Genomic DNA, 19527 nt, shown 5'->3' with positions numbered 1-19527 from the left:
TTTAGATAGACGCTTCATTTTTGGTATTGGGTGATTATCTTGGTGTCCAACACAGTGATGAGGTAAAAACGTACGCATTTTGCAAGATAAGGGCACTTATTGGAACGAGTTAAGGATAATGGCGTCTTACTACTTGTAAATTGCCTTATGTTTGGCACACATCGGGTCAATAGGCTAATAAAATGTATGGTCGATAGGCTTTACCACCCCTAAGACTCTATTGTCATTCAAATATCACTTTCCTGTGTGGCCACCTTCAAGTTGAACAATGACATTTTCTCCGAAACGTTTGCTTGCTAGACGTGCGAAATTCAATGAAGAACGTAGTGGTATTCGTAATTAATATTCTGATAATCCAAATTGTGATGTTTATCCGCTCTTTTGGCAAAGTGTTTAGGTTACAAATGTCATTGTATAATTTGAAAATGGTCACACAGGAAAGTGACATTTGAATGACAATACAGGCGAATAGAGATACCAAACACATTTAATTATCTTCTGTCCCTATGTTTGAATCTCTCTCTCTCTCTCTCTCTCTTTCTCTCCCAATGTCATTCGTCACGAACTCGCAAGGCCTAGGATCAAACGTCCGACTCTTGAAACACAATGAAAGCCTCTACCAATGGCCATCGTGATTCCCTATACGTCTTTTTTTTTAGTAGGTTGCGAATATTTAGGCACTTCAAACAGAAAACATAGACACAAAGATCAGTAACATTCGCGCTTTCATCCTGGAAATTTCGATCACCAAGATGCTTCTCGCAGTGGGCGACCAATCAGAGAAAAAAAATCTTTGATATTCTGTCAAAAGTTGACCCGGAGACTGGCATGTGATCAGTCATGACATCGACAATAACCTAAATATCTAATTCTAAATCATTCAGGAAAAGCTTGTTGAAAGTGTATTACCCCTTGGTTGTCAGTAACCCGCTTTGTTTTGTTGATTTCTAGTTGCAGTATATTTTAGGATATGTTTTCTCAAGTGTTACAGGAATTATTTGATGTTTTAAAAAAATAATTAATATTTTTCTATTTTATATGTATAAACTTTTCTAGGGAATAGCTTATTCGATAATGAAAATCGTATCGGCCAACGGTTCTCGAGATAATCGCTTGCAACCATACCGACACACATACAAACATACACACGCACATAGAGATCAAACTGGGAACCTAAAAGTTCGTTTAAAAAGTGAAATTCGTATATAAGTAGAGGATCTTGCCTCCTCTAGCAAAATCTGACATGCTGCTGCTAATACTAAGTCTTCTGCCCAAACGAAAGCTTTATTCCACTTAATACAACCTACTTAAGTAAGGATATTAAACCAGTAAGCCAAGGGAGAGTAAATGGTTACTTTTCTATTGGTTGGGAAAAGTGTATATAAAACAGGTAACTACGGTGTGGAGGAAGATAAATTGAGAATTGAGGGTTAATAATTCGGATAACACTATACAAGATCTTATTAATTTTGTCTTTAGTATACATATAGGTACTACACAGATGAATTAAATTATAAGTGGTCGTCCCCCACTCAGGACAAGGCATAGATGGCCCAACTGCTGAAGTGGAGGTAAGAATTCACACTTCCGCTCCTTCAGCACATAGGCTAGGCGTGAATTGATTCGCGTGTAGTGCGTGTGATGTGATGTTCACGAGTAGCATGGCGCGAACGCATCTCTTGCGTAGTATAGTAATCCACACATTGAGACGTAGTTTTCAAGTGACTTGTATACCACTCGCATTCAAAATATCAGACTCGCGAGGGAAAATTTTGTTATTCTTAAATTTGAGTTTCCGAATCAGAATCAGACATTGAGACTGAAGGTTTGCTTTATTACTTTATGAATAAGAAATTTAAATAAGTATGATCTGTGGGAAAAGAGAAGCTATGCCCAATTTAAAACTACATCTAAGGTGAGTAAAACTGATTTTACTAAGTAGTTCTGAATTAATCCAAAGCAGTTTGCTGAAGTACAACTTTTTTTTTTTTTTTTTTTTTTGCCGCACTCCGAAATAATACAGAAAGTCAAAAGCCGAAAATGCTAGACACTTTAAAACACAAGATGACCTGTTGTGGGGCGCGAGTAACTATATTTCAAATACAAAGCCACCCGACTATAAGCAGATGAAAGCCTTGTCAATTTGCGCCGCTATATTTAAATTTCTATAAGTTACAAAAGAATGTGGTGTGCTGTGTTACTTTACACGCACTGTACGCTTGTCTATTTCCACCTAGCCTTAATGTGGTGACGTAGCAAGCACCACACTCCGGCTACTTTTACTCCACAGATCCGGTATCCATTTTAAAACGGCTATCTTTACTCCTGTATCCATTTTAAAACGGCTACTTTTACTCCTGTATCCATTTTAAAACGGCTATCTTATCCCGTATCCATTTTATAACGGCTATCTTATTCCGGTATCCATTTTAAAACGCCTAACTTTACTCCGGTATCCATTTTTAAAAGGCTAGGTGGACTCAGAACATCATTGAAATCGAGTGTAGAAAGAGAAAAATTTCCTTCCCGACTTCCTATTGAGAGTTAGAGATTTGAGTGAGAGGGGTCATGGAACATGTTTTAGTAATTTATATCCGTGATTCATAGGAAAATGAAAGCAACAAACAGTTTGTAAACTATTCATTAATTACCTTAATCGAGAATTATCTGATGTTGTAGTATATTTTTTTTAAAAAGTGGAAACTTCCGCTAAACAAGTTTGTTTTCGGTTTTCCTTTGTTTGTGTTTGTGTGTGTGTATTGACAAACTAATTGTTCAAATGTTGCCGTATAATTGTTAGAAACATTACTTTTTTTTTTCTTTAACAAACGAGTTAAAGGTATTCAGTACCAAAGTTAGTTTCATAAACAAAACAATAGAAAATGTTTCCCATCAATAAATAGTTGAGAAGTTCCACCGTTTACAAAATTGGAAAGGTAACATAATTAGTAGTTGCGGTTTTGTTAAATATGGTTTTTGATTTATTGGTATAGGGAAATTTGTTATTCTTTATTTCAAGATATAACTTAGTATATCTATACGCATCTATCTATCTATAAATTATTTACTTTAATATATATTTACGATAAACTAAACTGCGGTTTAATAATGTTGTATGTTACAATATCATCTCTAAAAGACACATATTGTTTTATCCGTGTTATCAACATTCAGATGGTTGCCAAGGGATAAAGTGCAGGGAAGAATTTCTAATAATCCTAGTTCAAGCAAATATTCTCCGTTCTGGTTTAGATTATAGATTTATGGATGACTGAACAATATGAATATGCGTAAACAGAATAATATTTTATAATAATAACATAAATTTAGGCACTAAATCATAATACATTTTTACATTAAAAATAAATTACATATTGTTATAAATATTGGAGAAAATATTAATCAGAACTTGGTAAATGTTCCTTTTATTGCGCTATGACGTAGTGGTAAAGAAACCATCTCTGGTATGTGTGTAAGTGTGTGTTGGGGGTATGTGTATGTATATATGTATGAGGCGAGGGCTCTGGATCGATCATTTATCATGAGAACTTATAGTAGACAACATTACATTGTTTCTCAATGTTCTTGCGTTTCTTATCTTTACTATCTTTCTTGCTCCTTTATTATCATTAACTTAGTCTACTGCAAGTCAAAGGCTCGAGAGGAACAAGTCCATAGGTTAAAATTGTGCTTAACTAAAACATTTAATTGCTTGCACATAACAAAATTTATTTATTTATATTTTTAGTTTATCCATTAAATTCCTGCAGACTCGTTATCACAATTTGAGCTCATCCGTGGCTAAGCTGTTAGCGTACGCGCCTTTGGCGTGGGAGAGCCGTGTTCGATTTCCCGCGGGAGCTCATGTAGTTCGGATTTCACGTTAATCAGTAGTTCCACGCCTCATATAACCTCGCTGCTGAAAAGGGACATTAAACTCAACTCAACTCGTTATCACATTTACTGCTATGAAATTATTCAATAACTTGGTTATATAGAACCAGTCAAAGTAGAAGAAAGCCAAAAGAATATACCGTATTTAAAATTATCTTTTGCTCTGAATCTATGCTACATAAACATCCATTTTGAAACTATTAAACAAAATAGCAGTTATGATCCAACAGCAGGACTAATTGACCAATTATCGTTTTCATTTTGTCAATTACAAGATAAGTATCGCTGTTGGATAAGTTAGAAGTAGTAGTATAATCAGTTGCCTAAAAATTTGAAATGTGTAGAAATTGCTCGTGATCAGCATACGTTCCTTCGATGCGGCAGAATCGGCTTCGATTACCGCTGTGAACTTATATAATACGGGTCGCACGTTAAGCTATAGGTCCACGTCTCATATGGCCTCCTCAATGCTGAACGGGACACTAAACTCCAGGTTAACCAACTGGATACATAAAATTTCTTGTGGTTAGTGTCTTATTTTCTACCTAAATTCTGAGAAAGCAATCTTCCTGTTGAAAGCAGCGTTCGTGCAAGACTAATGTAAAAATATGATTTTAATCAAATCAATAAATGGAACTTTGTATTATATGCAAAATTTTGTTATATATCTATATCTATATATATATGTATCTATCTATCTATCTATCTATCTATCTATATATATATATATATATATATATATATATATATATATAGTATGTTAATGAACTATACCGACAAAATGTAAGAGGTGATTCATCACATCAACATAAGAGAAAAAGTTCCTATAGAGCTATGGCGAAAAATGGGTAGTTTCAGGCTCTCCAAAATCGGAAAAAGCTAAATTTCAATAGGCGCTATTTCGAATTACAGAAACTGTGGATGGTGGTCCTTATCAACGTCAAGGAAGTCACCCATGCGCAATCCAAAAATGCATATTTCATTAATGTTCAATGGGTGTACAGAGTGTTTCCTACAGGATGAAATTCCCAGACATTGCGTCAACCGAATTTTGAAATATGCTCTGACTTTATAATTAGTCCAAAGTAGGCAAACGATAAGTCTTGATAGCAGTGAACACGGAGTCCTTTGGCGCGATGTTGGAAGTGTTAAGGATCGTCAGCAGCACGGTCTCTTGTACTCGGGAAATCGCATGCTGCTGATGTTTTATTTCACGCTTATAAGTGAAGAAAACCTGAAGCATACTTTGACAAAATACATTGCTATACACGTTATTCCGAACACACAAAACCATGGAGCTGCCGGTTCCTAACACTTCCGAATTCCCTCTGAAGTATTGGAGGTCCATTGTTGCTTACCTCCTTCCTACTGTGGACCCTTCTTGAAATCAGGGTATATCTTAGAACTCTATTGAGAGCATATCTGAGAATGACACCCTGTAGGGAATATCCTGTACACCTATTGAAAATTAATGAAATATGCACTTTTGGATTGTGTATTCGTTGCTTCCTTTACTCTGATAAGGACAACCATCCACAGTTTCCGGAGTTAGAAATAGCGACTATTGAAATTTAGCTTTTTCACGATTTTGGATAACCTTATCTCTGAAACTATGCACTTTTTGCCATAGGTCCATATGAACTTTTTCTCTTATTATATATATATATATATATATATATATATATATATATATATATATATATATATATATATATATATATGTGTGTGTGTGTGTGTGTGTGTTTGCTATGTATTTTCAACTGAATCTAATTAACAATTTTATTTATTCATTGCTTAGAGGCTTCACCCAAGAGCCAACTTATGTAAGTGGACCCATCTGTACCATAGCCTACAGGACAATTGTATAAAAAAAAAGCTTCTGGCAAAAGCAATATCATTTAACAGTATTTCTAACATGCCATAAATAACAAAGAGATTTTTATATTCAAAATCAATTATCAAATGGACAGAAGGCTATTTTCAATATTACTCTTTTAACAGTTATTATTAATTGTGAATTATATTCAGTGAAAAACTAACGTGACATTAACTTTTCTATTATTAATTTTAGTGTGCTAACATTACTTCTGAGGAAGTCGGTTTATAACTTAATTAGTTGTGTAATTATATAACTAATTTTGCTACTAACGCCAGCCAGTGTTAACTTAGTAACTTTTTTAGAATACCCTAAGAGTTCATCGTCGCTGAACCAAATTCTTGTCCGCTGATTCCAAACGAATTCAACAAGCATTGGAACAGATATTGGGAGGGTGCCATACCAAATGGTCATAGAGAAAGGACTATTATGTCATTTGTAGATGTTTTTTTTTTACTATAAGTGTCTCATTCATATTGTATCTTCAACTATATATGATTTTAATCGTATCAGAAAGACATAATTTTCAAAGAAAGATACTTAAAAAAGTGTTACTTTTAGTTTGATGTTTGATTACAGAAGATAGCAGCTCTTCGCGACAACGTAGCTATAACTTCAGATTAGTCAAATTTACACGCACCTTCAACGACAGTTATCACTAATCAGTGGCGAATTCACGCGGAGGGCAGTAGAGGCGATTCCACCCAAAAGCCTCCCTTTTTCTTCTAAGCTCATTTGGTTTTTGTGGTGTATATATAATATTGCACTACTTTATTCTGTAGGGACGCACGGCGAGTCAGTGATCGAGTGCTTGCCTCTCGTGGATGGTGTCTCTGATTCGATCCCCGACCAAGCAAGATTGTGGAAGACAACATTGTGTCCGTGGGTTTTCTCGGAGTACTCCCGTTTCCTTCCATATCTTCATTCCACCAATTCTTCCAACTCATTCACTTGCCTTAACCAATCCGTCTCCATTAGCCTAAAAGAAATAATTCTGGAACGTTAAACTGAAAGATTTCATTTCACTTGTACTTTATATTGTTTTGATGTAAAATCCCGTATTTCGAGTACACATTCATCTTCCAGAATATGATCCGTTTCCTTCAAATAACCTTTCTAACGAGGAAACGGTCTCAAGTGTAAACAACCGATTTGACTGGAGTCCGGATATGTGTTACGGGAGACCAAAGTAGGAGACACGTATTTTGGCGTTTGGGCCCATACGCAGAATTTCCGAAAAACGGGGTCCCAAAGTGGCCCTACATGCTATAACTAGGAAGCGAATGACGTTACGTGTACACAACCGATTTGGCTGAGGTCCCGATATGTGTTACGGGAGACCAAAGTATGAGACACGTATTTTGGCGTTTGGGCCCATACGCAGAAATTTCCGAAATACGGGGCCCCAAAGTGACCCTATATACTATAAGTAGGAAGCGAATTGTGTCGTTGATCTCTGCAATGTAATGTATGTTTTTGTTTCTTTGAGAATAAGGCTTTTTTCAGTAGGAAGAATAATTAATTAACTACCTACAAGTGTAAACTACTCCTCTGATAGGCTCTTTCAGATAGATAAGGCATAGTAGATGCTTTGACTGGTGTATTAGCAGGCCAGTCGTGGTTCTAGAAACGGTTCTCTAGCAATATCTAATCGTCAGATCAGTGGATCGCTACAAAGAGCGCCAACGGAGAGACAGAGACAGGAGGGGGAATAGAGGAAGGTTATAAGTTAGATGAAAAGTGAAATAATCATTCGAGTTGATAACCATATAAATATTAATACATTCGTAGGAAGCTAATTTTGGTGGCAAAAATCATGAATACTGCAAGTTTCAAAAAGTAATACAGCACATACTAACTGATGGATCATACACAGAAGTATAACATTCCTACATGCGTCTGGAGTGTCGTCATGGATATCGGACCGAATTCTTTCCAACTCTCATTAGCAGTTCGGATGCTGCCTCGAAAACCTCCGAATACTCCTGGAGGTACGCGTACCACAGTTTCAGAAACGCTGGTATAAAGATTTATTACAAACAGCACGGGCAAATACGTGTCTCCTACTTTGGTCCCCGTAACACATATCCGGACCCTTGTCAAATCGGTTGTGTACAAGTAACGTCATTCGCTTCCTAGTTATAGCATGTAGGGCCACTTTGGGGCCCCGTATTTCGGAAATTTCTGCGTATGGGCCTAAACGCCAAAATACGTGTCTCCTACTTTGGTCTCCCGTAACACATATCCGGACCTCAGCCAAATTGGTTGTTTACACTTGGGACCGTTTCCTCGTAAGTACGCTAGTGTCACCAACAAAGATTCACAGGAAATGCTAATTATTTTGTGTACAACAATTATTCCAGTGAAATAATATAAATATTTTAGGGAAAATTATTCATTTTATTAACCGACTTCATTTTCATCTTAACTACATTTCTGGTGGGCGTCATAAATAATCACACTGATCAGTGTTTCTTCCAGACCTGTTTTTTTGGGGGGCACTGCCCCCCGGAGCTCTGAGAGTGCCCCCCGGAAGAGACCAAAATAATACGTCTACAATATAATAATAAATAGAAAAGTACCAGCAGTGCTTCCCCCGGAATACTAAGTGTGCTCTCCGGAACATTATTTCTGAAAGAACGACTGGCACCGATCATCAGACAAGGTAGTCTATCCTTGATTGCAATTGCCAATCTCTTGCGAAATTAACTTGATATTGATGTCCTTATGTTTAATTCGACCTATCTTAAGTTTTTTTTTCACAGACACTGACAAACTAAGCACAGAGGCCGATCCTGAGGAAGCCCATCTCTCTCTCTCCCACGAAAACTGAAAGCCTTCGTATTTGTATTAGTATCCTAATTGATGTATTGTTAGACGATATCTGTAAACAAAACATGCGTAACTAAAGTTCCCTTCCCTTCCTCAACGTTATAAAGCAATCGTTGCAACTAAATAGTGGCTATGGCTCTCAGAGTTCGGAAAACAGTTTTACGTCACGGTATTGTTAATTATTGCATAACACAGACTGGATGCAATCACATTTTCCTTTATCGAATTATTGCCAAGATCATAAAGAATGAGTAATAATAATAATAATAATAATAATAATAATAATAATAATAATAATAATAATAATAATAATAATAATAATAATAATAATAATAATAAAATAATAATAATAATAATAATAATAATAATAATAATAATAATAATAATAATAATAATTTATTTGTACTTAACACCCGAAGGCAATTACAAAGGACAAATTGTTAATTTTATAATGGTGCAGAATGTGCTACATGTAAAGTAATTCTAACAACTAACCATTATTCATGTTTTGTTCACGTACAGTCAATAAGTACCAGATATAATAACAATCTTAACACTTTATTAAGTAACATTTGGACGCATTTTTGTTTAAATATTGAGCATTTTAATTGAAATATGTCCAGACCCATAGAATGTATTTTATTGCCTCTATCACATACCCTATACAACGGAGAGTTTTTTGCTAAATTTGTTTTGTTGTCAGGCATATAAAACATTCGTCTGAATCTCAGGTTTTGACGTGGGCAATAGAATGGTAATTTACCTAAGAAAGACATATTATCCTCCTAGTTATCAATAAGTTTTTTCAAGTACAATACACATTGAATAAACCTTCTATCCTCCAGTGACAAAAGCTGAAACCTCCTGAGTAAGAAACCAACCAGATATGGTAGAGATCTGCACGCGCCAGACTTTTATCCCAGGCTCGGCCCGGTCCGTGAATTTATAAAGTGAAGCCCCACCCGAGTCCGAAATATGCTTTATCGTTTAGGCCCGAGCCCGGCCCGAGCTCGTGTGATAATCAAATGACTCCGAAATAAGCCCGAATTACAGAAATTTAATAATTAACGCAAAATTGGATATTTATTTACAAGCAGAGGTTTAAAATGAAATGAAACCTTTGTTTTACGTCCTACGGTTATGCCGGCTAGGCTAAAGGAGGCGGTGATTATGAGAAATGAATGAAATAGTGGAATGAAGAAAGTGGGAGGAAACGGGAGAACCCCGAGAAAACCCACGCACACAGTGTTTGTCCACCACAAAGTTCACTTGGCAGGAGCTCGAATCGAACCCAGGACCCCACGCACTAGAGGTGAACGCTCTACCACTGAGCCACCGCGGCCCCATAAGTTGAGGTTTAAGTTTGAGGTTTAAAAGCTTACATGATTCAGAGAGAATAACGAAATAAAGGTTATCGTTTTCACTTACTAACTGTGTGAATTCTCTAAGGAAAATTATCATTTATAATTTAGTCTCCCATAGCCTCGGTGCATAAACGTGGGACGTTAAACTAAATATTTTGATTTCATTTATACAGAGTGTTCCAACGCAATACCGACAACGTTTGGGAGGTGATTCCTGACACCAAGATAAGACAAAAAGTATAGACCATCCTGGGTGCACAAATGCTTCCTTTCGGAGTTATAGGCTGGTGAAAAGAAGAAAAAATGAACTTTAAAGGCCCATAGCTCCAAAAATATGGAACTTACCTTAGTCGAGTCAAGACTTCACTTAGGAACTAGTATGTGTCCTATCCAAAAATGCATGTTTCAGAATCCTGAAGTGTTTCTACAACAATTTTTATAGAGGGAGTTTGGCTACGGGCATATAATTTGAAGTACTCTCCAACTACCTCCATAAATATTGCTGCCGAAGTTCCACAGGATTCTGAAACTTCGATATTTGGATAGGGCATATAATAGTTCCTTGTAAAGTCTTGACTCAACTAAGATAGGTTTCATAGTTTTGGAGCTATGGATCTTTAAATTTCATTTTTCCATATTTTTGTCAGCTTATAACTCCGAAAGGAAGCTTTTATGCACCCAGGATGGTCTATACTTTTTTTCTTATCTTGGTGTCAGGAAGCACCTCCCAAACGTTGTCGTTGTTGTTTTGAACCACCCTGTTTAAATTCTCATGAAATGTCCAACTTGAAATGAACACTCCAAATATTTAAAACAAAATGTCAATGTGTGCAAATTCTTTTTACTTGGATGTGTACAGTACACTGAATTCACTCAGATAGTCGTCAAAGCAGTCATTGTCGATTGTTGTCAAGAAAAAGAATGGAATAAACACTCTAGCTGCTCAAATTTTCACTCACAGATAAGCTAAGTATATTTATTTCTGTTACTTTTAGTTTTTTCTCCCCACTACACAGTTAGCTTTACTCTCAATTGTAGAATGAGAATCAGATTTTTAGTGTGGGCGTCTCAAATTAAAAATTTAATTAGATGTGCTTTAAAAGTTCTCTAAAAAGAACAATCCGATAAATATCGTTGTACAGTATATTTACAAAGTTAGACTCGACAAGGTCTGAGAAATATGGTGTATATTTAAAAATTGACGCCCTGGGCCCGGCCCGAGTTCGAAGTAATATATGCTTTGTAGGCCGAGTGTGTGCAGACCTCTAGGATATGAGGCGTTTAGACTACAAGGAAATCAAGTCCAGTTATGACAGTTGTAAGAGAAGGAGACATATGATAACATTTGTACGGAACGTTTAGGTGTGAGAAAAAGAGACATAACGTTTGTACGGAACGCTTAGTTGTGAAAAAAGGAGACATAACGTTTGTACGGAACGTTTAGGTGTGAGAAAAAGAGACATAACGTTTGTACGGAACACTCAGTTGTGAGAAAAGGGGACATAACGTTTGTACGGAACGTTTAGGTGTGAGAAAAAGAGACATAACGTTTGTACGGAACACTTAGTTGTGAGAAAAGGAGACATAATGTTTGTACGGAACGCTTAAATCAGTTTTAGCGAAGTTCACACAATTTTTTATTACATTATAAACCTAAAAGTTATTTACAACGTCTAGACAAGAATTTTCTAAACTCTGAAAGGAGCTTTAGATAGAGATCCAAAAGATGAAATATATCTTACCAAAAGTGGATTTGATTTCCTTCTGCACTGAACGCGCCATACCATTTTACCCTTTGTTAACATTATTTCATTTGCTCCAATTATCATGAGTATCTTGTCTCTAGACATTTTATCTTAAGTTCTTTTTTGTTCATCTTTTGTTGAGTCACGACCAAATAATAACTCACATATTTTGGCGCCAGTTCGTATATGCCTCTGGAAGACCTACTTACGCCACCTTTTGACAGGTTAGTTCTTCTATTTTTTTTATTTTTCTTTGCTTTCTTTTTCTTTTCTTTTTTCTTTTTTTGAATCATCAACGAAGCATGCATATACATCCACAGTTCCTGTTAAAGCATTCAGGTAAAAAATCCATGCGATGCCATTTTTATCTCTGCTGTTTACTACAGACTGAACCTAACTATAGACTGCGAGCTACTAACTATAGATGGCTACCTCCCATTTACACAATCACTCTTGGAGCACTACGCTTGCACGCACAACCACTTAGAACTCACATGCCTGGTCCTCACACACATGAAAGGATTGACACTTAGTCAATCTTTAACGCATTGCTATGATGTCAGAAATTCCGCGACCTTCTTTTCATTCTTTCTATTATTCTCACAACTTGAAATATAACACTTTTATTAATTCTATACTTGACAGTATACTAAGTGATTATGCCGTTATATCAGAAGAATTTTGATCGGCGTGTGTAAGGAAGTTACAATTATTTATTGCGTTCTTGTACAACTGGAGTGGTTGCGTGGACAAGGGGCGGATCTAGGGGGGGGCGATCGGGGCGATCGCCTCCCCTAGAAGAGGAAACTTTCTTATTTTCTATCTATAAGTAAAACCCATCCCAAAGTTTGGAGCCCTTGAAAGTAACAGTATGACAACACCCCCCCAGAAGTCGGTCCTGGATCCGCCCCTGGCGTGGACCTGCAATCCAGCTCTTTTAGAGGTGCAATAATTTGGTGGAAACAGTCTCTTGCAGTATGCTTTGTGTACTCGCCAACTGTACTGGATTGAAACCTCTAATAGTGATGCGGATCCCACGTTGAAAATAGATTATCCTTTATAATTTCTGTATTGTATAGGAATGTAAACCGAAAAAACTAAAATTCTGTCCTGCTATTCCAAATACAAATGCTAAACCTAATCTGTAACTCCAGCTTCTTAAATTCTAGATCTCCGTACATTTCTTTACTGAACCATAAGCTAAAAGGAAGATTTAATCTATCTGCACTACTACGTTAGCAGCCTCTGTAGTTACGTATGGTAAGCGAGCTAGAACCTATTTTGGAGTAGAACAATTCATACAAGAACAACAGAAAGTTTAATTTGTGACTTGCTTACGATGTATGGAGGTTAGATCAAATTATTAACTAGTAGATTCCTGATGGAAACTCACGTGGTTCGGATCCCATATCCATGTCTCATACAGTCTCGCTGCTTAAAGACAGTTAACTTTAATCAACTAACCAATAAATTGTCAACCTTTTAAAATTCTGCATGCTTCTTGAAGAATCAAATTTTAGAAAACTACAAATTTAATAACTGTCCCCTACACCCCTAAAAAGTAAATTATTACTGAAATGTACTTGCAACCATTAAGATTGAAAGTGTATTTATATTTACAGAAGTAGTAAGAGTATTGGACTTTGTTTTCCTCATAAATTGGTGTACATTATGCTTAAAGTGCCTTAAATTTATGTCTGTACTTAGTTATCACTTGAATCTAAGAACCTCGTACATTCATACAAACTTGAAGACATTAACATGAGGTACTTAATGCCTAAATACAAGGTGTTTCAATACAACACCGACAGCGTTTGGGAGGTGATTGTTAACACCAAGATAAGACAAAAAGTATAGATCAACTTGGGTACATAAATGCTTCCTTTCGGAGTTATAGGCTGCCGAAATCATGAAAAATTGAACTTCAAAGGTCTATAGTTCCAAAACTATGGGACCTACCGTAGTTGGGTTAAGACTTCACTTAGAAACTAGTACGTGTCCTATCCAAATATCCATGTTTCAGAATCCTTCGATACTTCCGCAACAATTTTTATGGAGGTAGTTGGTGAGTACTCCAAATTATATGCCCGTAGCCAAACTGCCTCTATGAAAACTGTTGTTGAAGTACCGCAGGATTCTGAAACATGGATTTTTGGATAGCGCACATATTAGTTCCTAAGTGAAGTCTTGACCCGACTTCGGTAGGTTCCATAGTTTTGGAGCTATGGACCTTTAAAGTTCAATTTTTCATTATTTCGGCAGATGTAACTTCGAAAGGAAGCATTTGTGCACCCAGGATGGTCTATACTTTTTGTCTTATCTTGGTGCCAGGAATCACCTCCCAAATAATGTCGGTGTTGTTTTTGAAAGAATGTAGAAGAAGAATGGACAGGGAACGTGCAGTTGTGGGTCAACAAGTAGTGCGCCTGCAAAACCATCGACTACGTTATGACGTCGGCATATTTTCCAGCTCCTTCCCCTCTATGCAGGGTTTTCTGAAGAGAGAGCAGCTAAGTGTGACGTCACATAGCATTCAGTTGAAAATGACAAATCAATGATTTCCAATTTGGGAATCTGAAAGGACACTAAGAAGGTAGCAGACAACTGAAATATTGACATATGGAGTTAATTAGGTTAAGGAAAGTATATATATTTCTATTATTATTATTATTATTAAATGCACGTGCCAGACAGAAATCAATTGCAAAATCAGGTGTACATAACACAATGCAACGAAATTAGACCAGTGAGATAAAAATGGAGTTTGCAGGATTTTCAAACAAAGAGTCTCCCAATAAAAAGTTTCCAAAGCATAGAGTAAAGAGTTTTAGATCTTAACTATCAGTACACTACGAAACTTATGACTTACATTTTTGTAAGATCATAGATTACAAATATGTAGCTTTTCTATTGTTATTGAGAATCTCACAAAAAACTTTAATTGATAATGCATATTTAACGTCTCATAAAGGACATTATTCTGTGGGAAAAGTAGAATACGACGCACCATCTGGTCTCTGACTTACAATGAGGAAAACCAACTACCTGCCCTTACTCAACACTCTAGTACAACACATTACTTACAATAATAGTGGACTCTTTAGGAAGTACATACTACATTATTTCCAATTCTTTACCATGTTAGAATTGCCATCTACTGTGAAGAAAATCAAAAGAACTCCAACATTCTATATAAAATAGCACTCGGCATGTACACTCATGTCCAAAATAATTTCGCATATCTATAAAGTTCTTCTTGTAAGAATATAATTTGATAATGATTTTTCAGGGTACTTTTAATACTGATACTATGTGTATAATCGGGAAATGTATATTTGTCGTAAATTTCATAAGAAAATAATTACAAATACGAAAATTAGAATAAGTAAAACAAAATGTTGCTAAATGGACAAGAAAGTTTTATTTTCGTTTTATTGTCCTTATTTAGTGCTCTTTTGACATGAAATTTGTCATATGCATGCCGTTGCCGATTATACACATACTAACATTATAAGAAATACCGGGCAAATTTGTTATCAAATTATATTCCTAGAAGAACATATTTATAGACAAGTGACAATAATTTTGGACATGAGTGTACATTTCATGTATGTACGAAGCAATGAATCATATCAACTGATGTTTTTGGAAAGTTATTACGTAGACAGTGTTATAACCTTACTGTGGATTTGCTTGAAATCTTAAAAATTGCAATTGATAAATTAGCAGTAACAGAATTTACTAAACAGCTCACTGTTTCTGAACCATAACATTTTACAATTTGATTTTACAAAAATCGCGTACAAGTGTCGTTCGTTCTGAAACGAACAACAGAAAGCAAAGAGTATAGTATATGGAAAGTGAGAAGCGGATATTTTTGTATCGAATAAGGATAGAAATGAGTATTATTAGTATTAAAAGGCATAGTAGAACATTATCACCCTTGATAAGCTGGGCAGGCGTCCTACTTTTAGGCTGTTACCTGATTACTAAACCGATCCGTAATCTCGGCCTGGAAAATGATATTAGTGCATTACATACAAGTAATATAATAGATGGTAATTATATCTCAAAAGTTCCGTATTAATATATCTTGTTAAAACTACTTCAATTAGCATATTTATTATGTATATATTGGTACTTTTTTGTTTTACTATCTAATCCATCCCCAACCTGTACCCACGTTACTAAATTCTGCGTCCGCCACTGCGTATAATCTGTCTGTTTTAAGCATGTAGTGGGTATGAAACACTTTCAACGTGCCTCGCAAGCCAATAATAGTTCCGTTGGGGTGAGAAACGCGGATGAGTATTCAGGAAACATGTGAGTACTAATAAAATTGTTCGTGAATGATGCACAAGGAAAATCTTAATCCTCAATGTACGTGATTTGAGGTCAGTGCTCTGTGAGAGTTGTTCGCTTTGCGTTTGAGCCACTGGCGCAAATCCCGGGGGGATGAGGAGGACATGTCCCCTCCAATCTTGGAACTAGGCGGGACCGTCCCCCCAAATAATCCGATATGATTTTTTTTTTTTTTTGAGAGAAATGTGATGATTTGTTTCCGATTGCCACAAAGGAAAGTGAGATGAAATTGATATCCCCAGAATAAGCCTCAAATGTGTCGACCTCCCAATGTTGAAGATAACTCTGTTCCCCTGATCCTCCACAGCACTGTTTTTCAACTTCATAAATATTTTGAACATCGCTAAAAAATTTTAAAAAAAGATGGGAACGGTCTTACCCGTCCCCTCAATGTTGATGACAGATTTGCGCCGCTGGTTTGAACAATAAAATGAGGAGATAAGTTTGTCAAGGTTCCCTTAGAAAACGGACCGACTATACATACACTGTAAGATTTTAATAAAATTACACGACATTTATGGAAAAATATTGTCGTTCTATTTCTGTTATTTATAGAGGTGTGACACGATAAGTGTTGTAGATATAAAAAAATAATAGTTTATATTAAACATAACAATTAGCAATAAATATCAACGTATACCTTTTACAGCTACTTGTATTATAACAACGACGTTGTGTCAGTATTGTTGCCATTAGAAATTGTAATTCTACCAAGATTTTAAAACGTATTCTTAAAGATTCTTCTAACATTATGGGATACTAAAACTATATAACACATAAAGAAAACAAAGTCGACCCTATCTAAGTCTGAAAAAGAACGCTTTGTTCGACAGTGCGTGCTCAAGTTACTGTTGAGAGTGGTTCTGGGTGCTATTTTTAAAACACGATTTTCACAATGCGACTAAGACATATTAGTGACAGCACTTTCTTTGTGACTTGGCATTTTGACGCATTTGTTCACAAAAGAAATAATAAGGAAGATATACGCTTAACTTTAATAGGAATACAAAGATATAATTTACCTTTTTTATTATTATTCTTTGATTTAGTTTGACGTGGAAGTATTATGCGGCAAAATTAGATTTTATCATTGCCAACACATTTGCAAGTAATGTTTTGTGGTTTACATTATGTTCTTTGGAAAGTTCATAATATAATGTATACCATACCTAGACTTCCTAAGCGAGAATGTAATGAGCATCACAAATGTCAGCTAGTAGAGATCGTTGTTCCTCCTTTTAACATGTCAGACATATTTTAAAAGATTAACAACACAGCCGTGATATATTGATAGATATAGGCAGAGGGGGGCCCATTCAGATGCAGAAAGCATATGTGAGGATTTTTAAAGACAAATTGCATTGAAATTATCCCAAATATTGTATATTCACATATATAATGCGGGGGCCCACATGAGCTTTGGAGGGCCCGCGTCCCCACGGCCCCCAAGATCGGCGCCCTTGAATATATGCCTCCGCAGCAGAAGCAAGAAGGACAATTACCCCTCTGAATTTTTCGAAAGTGGTTTGGTTCTTCGAAATACATGTCATAACATAATAAGTTTGACTATTCACTCACTACAGTATTTATCATGCTTAGGGTAAAATATCCATATTTCGGATATTTTTTTTAATTAACCATGAAATCCTCTCTTTTTATCTTACAGTATATTACTAAAAATTAAACACAACTCTTAATCATATATTTTCTATTTAAAAAATCAAGTATTACTACAGCAAGGTATACATTAATCAAAATACAGACCAAAATCCAAATGTCCGTTTCTATCATCTCAGAAAAGTGGTTCACAATTTCGTATAGTATTGGTGTCTAATTTCGGGTATTGATTTGTGTACTTACTTTCGCCTAGTAAAGCATAAAACAGCGAGAAAAAATTTTCCACGCACTTTTTTTTAGGTATTTCAGCGCACAATTCATGAGCCCATAGCATATGATGCAACACACCCAAATTTCTCCATTCTTGTTTTTTTCTGTAAGGCTGTTTACAATTAAGGCTATCTTGATCAAGTGATTCATCTTTACTAGAATCCTCACACATAGATTTTTCCCCCTAATGCCAGAGTTAAATTTGCACGTTCCTTAAAAAAGGGTTTATTTGAGAAGGAGCTTTGGTTTTCTTTATACCTGTCTTACATTTGAGGGATCTCTTAGCGCTGCTTGTTTTCGATGCTTCATATTGAGATAGTGAACTCTTCAGTTTGCCCTTATAGGGAGAGGCAGATATGGCACTAGTTGCTTCTGGTCTTGAGCTAATTTTTGTCGGTCGAAGCTGCGGAGGAGGCTCAATTTGAAGAGAAGAAATTTTACTAGTTGATTATCTTTTTCGGCTGAGATCCGTAGAGACATGTTTCACCAGATATTAAAACTGATTGATCCACATCATCCGCTGCAACTACGATTTTCTTCTTGCAAAGTGACATTTGTAGGTACAAAGTCATCATCAGTAAAAGACAAGAGGGTCAAATGGCGATAGGCCACATTTCTTGAATCCACTAACTGTGTTCTCAATAGTTGCAGCTCCAGAATAACCACGTTCTATTAGAGATTCGTCGTCAATGTCCTTTAAACACATGTACTTGTTTTTCCGCAGTCAGTTTTGAACTTCCTGTGAATAAAATCTTCTGAATGGTGCCACAAATGACGAATCAAAGGTTGAAGTTTATCACTAGTGTCAGGTAGTAGACCCACAATCTTTACATTATTGACTCTTGCTAAGTCGATAACTTCCAAATTTTATTAGTATGTGTCAAATGGACATCAAGTAGAAGAAGATAGGTTCTTCTGACAGACGAAAAACATTTTTTTAAAAATATTTGAACCAAGCAGTGAAAATATCAAGCTGAATCCAAACCAAGGGATGACACATGGCTATTGAATCAGGTGGTGTGCCGTTTAGAAGTCCTTCTCTCATATTTTTCGAGGAAATATAAGAAGGGATGGCACATAATGACCACTTGCACTGTTGCAAGTTACCATAGTTATCAGAGAACATCTTTCCAGTGACGAAATTGAGGATACTGTTTTTGCTTCTTTCAAACTTATAGCTTTAGAGCTTTCCCTTGACCCACACTAATTCCTGTTCCGTCGACGTCATAAACTCAGGTAAGATAATATTCAATAGATTCAAATTCTTTCTTGATCGTTGTAATAAAGAAAATTCTCGACCTTTTCCAATATAAAAGACCTTGCTCTTGCAATGGAAAGTTTCTCAGAAATCCTCAACGGTAATTCGGAATGGTGTCTTATGAAACCCTTTAACCATCTCCTTCTAGTTATTTCACTTTCTTCGAAGGAAGGGTTTTTAACTTAATTTCGTAGAATTATCAATCAGGTAGGTAAAAGCTCTGATGTCTGTAGGTCAGAGCTCAAAGGACCTTTCGTCCATAATTTTGCGATATTTAACCTGTTAACTGGGGAGTTTCCGAATTAGAAA

At 36.0% G+C, this 19527-nt stretch overlaps 1 protein-coding gene across 1 annotated transcript in view; it reads right to left on the bottom strand.

The window, feature by feature from the left end:
- Positions 1-19527, bottom strand: part of LOC145674418 (uncharacterized) — a gene marked incomplete in the record, with an annotated part of 974191 nt that overhangs the window by 853839 nt on the left and 100825 nt on the right.

This window comes from Thermobia domestica, chromosome 2 (genome assembly GCF_964235325.1).
Source record: "Thermobia domestica chromosome 2, izTheDome1.hap1.1, whole genome shotgun sequence".
Taxonomy (NCBI): Eukaryota; Metazoa; Arthropoda; class Insecta; order Zygentoma; family Lepismatidae; genus Thermobia; species Thermobia domestica.
Note: the sequence above shows the minus strand (reverse complement) of the source record. Positions and strands in the feature narration are given on the sequence as shown.